The sequence below is a fragment of the Microtus oregoni genome, unplaced genomic scaffold (genome assembly GCF_018167655.1).
Source record: "Microtus oregoni isolate MIOR12 unplaced genomic scaffold, Mior012 000012F_ref0000307, whole genome shotgun sequence".
Taxonomy (NCBI): domain Eukaryota; kingdom Metazoa; phylum Chordata; class Mammalia; order Rodentia; family Cricetidae; genus Microtus; species Microtus oregoni.
Window position 1 is genome coordinate 37,218,472 of NW_024543071.1, and position 9,775 is coordinate 37,228,246.

The window sequence follows — 9,775 nt, forward strand, 5'->3', positions numbered from 1 at the left end:
TTCAAATTTATTTGTCAATGTGTGGAGACAGTTTCAATTGGCACTGCAAAGGCCCTGGTTTGTATACACGGCACATGGAAACCAAAGGCACTGAGACAAGTCTCACGGCACAGAGGACTGCAAGATCAGGACATCAATAGTGCTCAAGTTGTAAGGACGTGCTCAAAGCATTTAACACTTGTGTAATTGCCAGATCCCACATGGTCCAGCCATCACTCAAGCCACTGTAGAGCAAGTACTTACCTGATAGCTCCATTTCCATCCAAGAAGAAGAAGACAGAGATAATGCCAGAGATAATTGCATACCATTCATCGAGTCCCATGTGTGACTCACTTTAACCAACAACAGTGGGATTATTTCCTAAGGATTTTAATCTCTTCCCTGAAGTAGTTATTTTCATCAATTTTTTCCTTTATTGTAATCATATAAACCTCGATTTCTACTTGGCATTGATATATAATAATTCATGTAGTAAAATAGCCCAATGTAATCAGAAAAGTAAATTTCAAATTACATGTACATTTAAACAACCAAACATTTCAACAGGACAGCACCAATGTTGTTATCTCTAGATATTTTCCAGATGCACAGTTAAAGGTAAATCAGGAGCAGTCACAGCAGGGTTGACAGTGTTCTCCTTCTAATATTCCTTTCTTTAGTTCACAGTGTAACCCGGCCAAGAACATTATTAAAGGAAATAAGTTCTAATGGCTTACTAAATGAAGGAGTACACTTACTCTAACACAATCAATAAATGAGGTAATTTCATTTCTCACTTTTCTTTCTATAAATATTATTAAAACAGGCACCTCGTCTGAACTACTTAGTGTCTTCTTGAGTTCACAGTCAACTAAAAGCAATTTCATGTTGCCTTTACTAAGCACTTGATTGATTGCTGATTTAATTATTTAATCTTCCAATATAGGGGACACACAAATATTCTTTGAAAATATTCTTCAATTGTCCAAAATAGTAAGGTACTGTAATGCCATTTCATCTTCTAAGTTGTAGCATCATAGGCCTGAATCCAGTACATGACTTCATTTCCTCCAACTGTTACTTATGCAAGCATAGCTCATTTCACACCTACTATGTCCCGAGCTCTCTCCTAAATGTTCCTGTACCTAACCGAATGAAATAGGATTCCTGACTTCAAGACAAATTCCACTGTTGGCTTGGGTGGGGAGAAGGAACAGTGGTTAATTTTATAAACATGCAAAGGAGAGCTACATCTTGCTTCCTTGGAGACCCAGGAGATGGGTTTCTGAGCTCATTCTGCTCTGCTAAATTGAGCATTTAAGAATGGATGAAGTGGGTGAGAAGAAGGTGTGGTTCGGATTTTCCAGGTATGGAAATCACCGGTGCAAAAAGACCAGCTTTAAAGAACTCTACAATTGGAGCAACATACAAAGTCAGAAAAGACGAAGAGGCCAGGTCTTACTTACTGGGTCAAGAAGTTCAGATTTTATTCTACAGGACATGGAGAACAGTCAAAGAACATCAGATACAGACACAACCCAGCCTTAGCTCACTTGCTTTTCAAGTGGTCCAAGGGTGTGGGAAGGAATGATTTCAGGTAAACAAGACTGGAGACAGTTATAGTATTTTGGGCCCAAGGAATAGAGAGGCCAAATTTGGGAACTAGGAATAGACAGAAGGGGGCGGATTGGAGACAGGAGAAAATCTGGCAGGACTAATTGTCAGATTATGTAAGGAAAAAACAAAGCAAGGCAGAAAAGGCATCAACCTTGGTTTTCTAGTTGGGGTGATCTGGTCAATGAGTGACTCTAGCAAGCAGGAGGAAACCCAGGACACAGGAGGCTCTGGAAGACTCATCTAATTCACCAAGGGCCATGGGAATAGGCAGAAGTCACGGAGCTAGGATACTTTCTTTAAAGTTTCTGTCATCCTCCATGAGAGCCTATAGCATCTCAAGTAAGAAGAATTCGATTAAAGTGCTGTCATCTCTTCTAACCCCGGATGCCATGAATGGATTATACCCTTCCTCTCAGCATGCAAATTAGGTTTCCTGCGTGATTCTTTAAGAAACAAGTGTAAAAGTCCTTCAGTGCCCTATGAGCTGAAGAAATTACAAGATGTCGATGAAGGATGAGCCTACATAGATGTATAGAAATATGGTAAGTGCTCAGGTTTTAATGATAAAATAGGATACTGAGGTGCAGTCCTGCCAGAGGCATAATTTAATGAGCCAATGTCTCTTCACTGACATGTCATACTTCAAAAGGGAAGAGTTTCCAATTTTATTATGAATAAAATTGCGAGTGAAATGCAAATTCTCAAGGTCCTCCCCCAGCATTGTAACCTGGGCAGAATATTTAGAACTGTATCTATCACAGACAGTCATGGACCTCATTGAGAAATATCCCTTCAAGAGCTCATTGTGTGGGATGAACAGCCTCCTCCTCCCTCTTTCCTACCCATTTCCCCTTCCTCCCCTGCTCCTCTCATCTTCTCTACCTTTCTTTCCCTTTCTTGCTGCCTTAACCCACCCAGGATCTATTTATAGATAATGTATCTACAGTTACATTAAATCTGGAAATAACTTTATTTCTAGAAAAGGGAATAGAGTAGATCAATACTGTCCCCAAACTATAATTCCTAGGTCTATGTGTCCAAAAATGAAATAGAGCAGAGCCGACAGTTGGAACAGAATCCCCAAATGCAGTGACACACAAACTTCGTGTGTTATAAAGGTCTCCCTTGAATGACCAGAGTCAAATAAGGTGCTCAGGGAAAAAAAAGACAGTTTGTTTAGCTCTACTCTCCCATACATAATATTTAATACAAGGCATCATTTAAAAGTCCCATGAATGGATTTAATTTTAAATCGGAATATGCTTTTTTCAAGCAGAAGTGTGGAGTGTTCTCTTCTGCCCCAAGCCTGTCTAGAATCCCTGGATGGTTTGGTGACTGTCATGTGGATCAAGTAGAAGGCTGAAGCCTCTTGCATTGTGCAAATCAGTTATGGCTGCCCTTCTGGGGTGCTATCAAATAAAATTTCATTCTAAGGGGCCTATAGAATGTGCATCGCAGCCCTCAAATCCTACAGGAATGTAGCAGAATCCCAATTACTAATACTGTCTTCGGGAGCTCTGCTCATAATTGTATCTCAAATAAATTCAAGAAGACATAAAGTGTAAACTCTGATTTACATGATTCAACCATACGAAAGAGAAGAGAGAAAAATGATGGCATAAATAAGCAGAAAATTAAAGGAGCAAGGACAAATATATTTTCAGATTACAGTGCTGCGTTATCTACAACCCAAAAGCAGGGCAGCTGAGCTCAATTTCTTTCTCTCTGTACATGGTATTTCATGATTACATTTTGAAAGCCTGTGTACTGTTTACTTCAAACCCTTTGCTTCCACTGTTGACTAACACAAAATCTGTTCAGCCCAGATGCCAGCACACGACAGGCCACTAAAAGAATCTTCCCTCCAGCTCTGCTTCCCTCAATGGGGGCTCCATTCTTAGAAGAGTTGCAGGCATCAGGCTCCTGGGAGAGCTGGTTAAAATGTAGATTACTGGGCCCAGAACTGGGTAAACTGCAAATTCTGGATCTCTGCCTAGTTACTAAATCAATAACTCCGAGATGAGGCTGAGAAACCATATAATGGTTAATAGTCTTAAGGCTTCATGTATCGTTCACCGATGATTCTTTTTTTTCTGATTATTCAACACACATTTATTGACTATTTAGGATTAAAAGACTTGTTCATATCAGATGATGGAACAGAAAGATGTAATCTAGCTGTCTGGTGTTCTGGGGCCAGCCGAGGTTACACCAACAGCCAGGAGAGGTAGGCCTGAAAGCCCCACTGCAGAGGCAGGAAGTCACCACAAAAGGCAGAGACAGAGCTTGGCAGGAACATTGCTATGATCCCATGCTTTCCTGAGTGAGGTGGCCCTGGACTTGGACATCTCAACTATTTCCTCCCTTATCCCCATGACCACACACTTTCATTCTTCTGTCCACAATAGAGGAGACAGAACTTTCCAGAGCAACAGAAGATTTCTTCTGGCCTCAGAAATTCTCCTCAGGCTGTCTGGGAACATTTCACAAAAAGCCCAGTCACGTGGTGCAGGGTGCAGCCTGAGTGGAGGCCGCAGCCTGAAGCACATCAGACAGTTTCCAGAGCTTTCAATCTGGCCAGTCTTCTCACTTTTGTTCTTAAAGGCATTGGAAGCGGATACTCCACAAAATGGAAATACACAGGTTTCTTTGTGTGTAGCATTAAAATTCTGTTTAATATCACACCTTATTTTCCTAAAAATAGTTATTCTTTATGTTTCCTATCTTTAAGGCTCTTAGAGGCTTTGATTCCCCAGCCAGGTCCCTGAACTCACTAGCCATAATTTGCACCATGTATAGATTAATGAAGAGTGATGTGTTTCATTGCTGTCTTGAAGTTTACAGCTGATAGGTATTATGGTTTAGTTGTGACCTGCCCTTACTAACCAAAAACCTGGGGTTTGCTTCTTATTCTACTTCTCATAGAAAGGTTTGAGTCGTATTTGGGATTGGAAGACTTTTGGAAGTCATCCACTTAAAATACCAATTGAAAGTTGGGTGTGGTGGCTCATGCCTGTCACCCTAGCATGTCGAAGGTTAAGGTAGGATGATTGCCCCATGTCTGAGTCCAGTGTCAGAGTGAGATCTCCTTTCAAAAACATAGAAATAAAAGAAATGAATCTCCATGTAACTGTTGAGAACTTGAGAGCACTAAGGAGCAGTTATTTTCTGGAAGGACCATTGACTGTACAGTATACTGTAAATCTTTGTTCAGTAAGATCTTGTTTTGTCTCAGGAACAGTATGATGAGCATAGGATAATTTTATAAGGAAATACAGGACATAAAACATCAGCCCTTATCTCTTAGCAGAATCACTGCTCTTCCAGGTAATTCCCTTTAGCTATCTAGGTAATATTAATTAATTCTAATACATAAAAGTCAGAAAGGAGAGAAAAATAGAACAAGTATTAGCTGAAGTCCAAGAGACTAGGCTGCAACGCAGGGGCATTAATTGGTGAAATAATACATAGTTTAATGAGATTGGTGACATTATATTACAGTTAATAACATGGACATGATGCCACTATAAGCATGTATCATTTATTTCAAAGTTGTCTGGATCAGTGGGACCCACACTCAGTGAGATGGGTGAGACAAAGAAGCACAGTGCTAACTTCTGTCCTAACTAGTCAGAGGTGACTTATCTTTCTAGCTCATCAAGAGGATCACAAGGTAGCTCCTCCCTTCATTCTTGGAACCTTTGTTCTTAGGTCTAGGGGGCTTCCATTCAATTAGATATCAAAGATAGAAACTCTTGATTAAAAGATTATTCTAGGTTCTTCCCAAAGACACGAATAATCAATACAACATGCCCCTATTTCATTTACTTCTATTGCTTTGGTCCTAGCCCAGGTTCTTAGAAATTCTCCAGGTCTCTGATCTAACCATTCATCTTCTACTTAACCACGTCTTACCAAGGATAGATCCTACAGCCAGGGTGAGTGTACAATACTGAATCTGGAAGTAACTTCACTCAAATATTAACTATACTGTTTTGGGATAATAGTCTAAAGCATTTTTTTGGTAGACAAGACCCTATATCTGCCTTGAGTATCACTATTTATTGTTACATTTCTGTTTTCAGTTAGAATATCTAATCCTTTGAGCCCAGATATAGTGTGCTCTTCTACTCCCAGGGAGCATGTAGGCCTGTCCATAGGGAGTTACCACGGGACCTATTCAAGACTGGAATCCTTCATTTTAAAAAGAACTCCATGTTACAAGGAAACTATGTAGCCTCAAGGTCACAGAGCTGGTTAGAAAGAAAATGGAAATTGGAAAAAGTGGTTAGACTTACCTTTCCCAAATATAATTTAATAAATGTGTTCAAAAGATTTAAGCCAGAAATGATACTGCATGCCTTTCATCCCATCACTTGGGAGGGAGGCTGAGGCAGGAGGAACTCTGTGACTTTGAGGTCAGCCAGGGTGACAAGTGAGTTCCAGGACAGCTAGGGTTATATAGAGAGACCCTGTCTCAAAAAAATAAAAGAGAAAGAGAGAGATTTCTATTTCCGTGTGTGTGTGTGTGTGTGTGTGTGTGTGTGTATGCACGTGCATGTGTTTGAGTGTTTGTGTGTGTGTGTGTGTATGCACGTGCATGTGTTTGAGTGTTTGTGTGTGTGTGTGTGTGTGTGTGTGTGTGTGTGTGATATCTATGGGTGCTCATAGATGCCAAAAGAAGGCATTGGATCCTTAGGGTCTGGAGTTGGAGGCATTTGTAAGACTACCAACAAGAGTGTTATGAACCAAACTCTGACCCTCTGGAATAGCAGCAAGTACTCTTAACTACACTGATCCCTTCTTTTATCCTATTTTGACATTGCTCACTCAAATCATAGCATTGTTCAATATAAAGAATCCAAAGTCTTTAGGGTCATACTGATCAGATGCTTTTGATTATCAAGTTGACATAAATGTGCTTATTCAAAGTGTGTTACATAGCTCTTCCTTTTGCTCCAATGCAACCCATTTTTCAGAAGCCTTCCCTTCAAAAAGTCTGCCAAGACTTCACTTCTAAGAAAATTCTTTGTCCTAAAAATATTCTTCAAACTCAACACAAGTTACCAAAATGAAATCTCCTAAATAAAACAATGGCAGAGATAGACCTGATAATGAATATGAAATATGCTAAGAACATTCTGTCACTGAAACAAAATTCACATTTTGGTTGTGTGATTAATGGCAGGATGAAGCCTTGAACCACTTAAGAATGAAGCCCACTATAGCAGAGGAGAAGTCACCTGAGAAGGGTCCCATCTAAAAGGCAACCATTTCAAAGCAGGCTCTGTCTTTTGACTACCATCGTCCTGTGCCTGACCAGACATTCATTTCCAAGTGCTATTTCCAAATGAAGCCCCAAATGCAGAGTGAGGGTCAGTTGGCATGTTCAAAATTTGCTTTGGGGTGGACAGAACAAAGAATGAAATGTTTTCAGGAGGAATTATAAGTGCATTCCAACACTTGCTGGTTTTAATTCATGTTTCAAGACGGTCTTCTTCGCCTGATTCCTTAGTACCCCATTTCTACCAGGACATGCGAAATTAAAAAGAAATTATACATGAAGCCAATTCTGACTGTCCACATGGCACTGAAGTTAGTAAAACATACATACATACATACACACATATACATACACACATATATGCACACACATATACATACATACATACTCAATATATTTTCATGAAAGAGAACGAGAAGGGAAATCAGCTTGAACCTAGGCTGTCAGAATTGGTGTCTGATCTGATTTAACCAAATCTAATCAGGCCATCACGCCCCACACTGTATTTACTGACAAGTCTCAGAGCATCAAAGAGGGTAAGGCACATCAGGGCAGTGGGAGGAGAAACAAAAATTACCTGTTGAATGGGAGAATTGGCTATTGGCTAAGGGTTTCGATAACTCTGGATGTTCAGAGAGTCCATCCATCAAACTAGCATAATGGTGGCAGAGTGGGGGAGGGGGAGTGGAGTCTGAGGCAAAAGGATGGCAGAGAGTAGAAAGTAAGCAAGGGCCTGGGAGAAAAACCATTATTGAATATTTAATGTCTAGCCTGAAACAAGAAGAACATTTAACAAGGAAGCAAATTATTATTCACGAGCTTTCAGTTTTCCCACAGAAGATAAAAGCAGTGGAAGAATGCATAGGTGCTAAGCAGAGCAAAAATGGGGCAACCAAAACCCAGAGGGGGAAACACACACCATAGTGTTCATATGGATGATTTGTTTGCTCATATTCCAAAGCAGCTGGGCGGTCTAGTGGTGAGCATAGCTGCCTTCCAAAAGAAGTTGGTATTTCTGCCTAAATGTTGCTGAGAGGATTTGGCATCCTTTTATTTTCCTCGCAGGATTTTGAAATGTGCTTACTCTCTCAAGTCTCATGGGGTAGCTATACTCTCAAACGCACAGATGTCTTTGCAAGAGAAAGCTCTCTAATAAAATGCATCCCCTCCTTCAGATGCTGCAATCAGTGGAAGGAAGCTCACTAATGCCCTTTATTAGATGAAGTGTCATCAAGCACCACATTAATAAATGGAATAAATGGAAGGGTGGGGCGGGATGAAATGCAAGCACTGGTCTCCCGGCTGTGGTGGGTATGTGTGCGTGTTGAGTTTGTGTCTGTGTAATTTTTAAAGACGACAGAGTTCTTCTAAAAATAAGTAATCTATCTCAAATACTAACTTCTCTCCTGGCTTCGTGATGGGTATATTAATAACAGTTTCTATTTTAAAAATGAACACTAATGAATAATACATTGAGTATTCATTAATAATATATACATATATCTGTTAAGACGAGTTAAAAAGCATCACTTTGGGTTCAAGCCAGTGAGTGGCTTTAACTGGAAAGGTAGTTCTTATTGCATATGGGACCATGGAACTTCACTCTCTCAGTCATAGTTAATTTGTCAAGACGTTCTTTTTCCTGGTCTTGATTGACTACTAAATCTGGAGGGAAATTCACATCCATTTGCTAATTCTCTGGCCTCATTCTTTTTCATGCCCTATTACACAAGTTGCTCCAATACAGCGAAAGCATGCATAAGTGTAGAAATCTCTCCCACTCCCTATGCTCCCAAATGCTCTTCCTTCCAAATATTCCTTGGGAAGCAAGTCATTGCCATGACAACCATAAGATGGGGTTTGAAGGGCACTTGGGGGCACGCCTAGTGAAAGTTAAAACCAGTTTGTGTTTAACAGGGTCAGGGAAACTGAGCCAATGGGTAATATTTGGCAACGAGACACCACTTAGCTATTTAGAATTATCCGTCCACACCATACCTAGCTGGAAAAAAATCAGAGCGATTTATTCAGGGCTGATCCATCATTCCTCCATTGTAGCAAATTCCCTCTGTGCTCACAAGTAATTAAACAAAAAGATCATACATAATAGGAAAAGGAGAATTAAGGATTCGCCTTGCCTGACAAACTTTGATGTGAAGCATTCAGCTGTGCTCAACCCACCCCCAAAGGGTTAACCCGTTTCCTTTCCTAAGCAATACTTTTCTTCTGCACCTTCACACTTTGTGCCCTTCCCTGTCATGCAGGTGATGAAGGTAGATTCCTAAGGACTCGTGAGGACTTTTTTTCCCGTGTCTTTAATACGTTTGCTTCCAGAAACAGGGGCACTGTGGCCACAACTAGCAACTGCAGCTCAGGTGTAGTAGGAATCTTTTGTGTAACTCGGAGCTCGAGAAGGCTCCCTTCAAATGCATGCGAGAAACAATACTTTCTCACACCGACTCCAGTCCAAAGACCCAGAGATAGAAATGATCATGCCTTTAAAAAGTCACTATGTGATAAGGTGCATTCTTTCTTTGTCTATACCTGACTGACCACCTAGCCAGGGAGCTTTTAAAAGAAGGAGGAGAATCCTTTGTTCTCTCAGGTTCCATTTAAGGAAAAGTGGGTCGAAGGGCTTCCCCAGGGAAAGAAAACAAGCTCTGGAGCCAAACGCAGACAAGGAAGAGATTTCATGCCCACTATTATTCTACCCTCCCCCCACCTCCCGCAAAGAAGTGAATTAATTCTTTGGCAGACTAATGGTTAAGAAAGGTGGGGGTGCGCACAGGTAGCCCCTTTCCTGAGACCATATCTAATTCCCTAGTGTAGCTCAGGCCATCCTCCCCGCTGGGTGGGGGTGGGGTAGAGGTGATGGAAACTCTCTCCAGCCATGG

General features: G+C 40.8%; 1 protein-coding gene across 24 annotated transcripts in view; it reads right to left on the reverse strand.

Moving 5' to 3' along the window:
• Trpm3 (transient receptor potential cation channel subfamily M member 3) overlaps positions 1-9,775 on the reverse strand; it is an 804,706-nt gene that overhangs the window by 497,001 nt on the left and 297,930 nt on the right. The window lies entirely within an intron of this gene.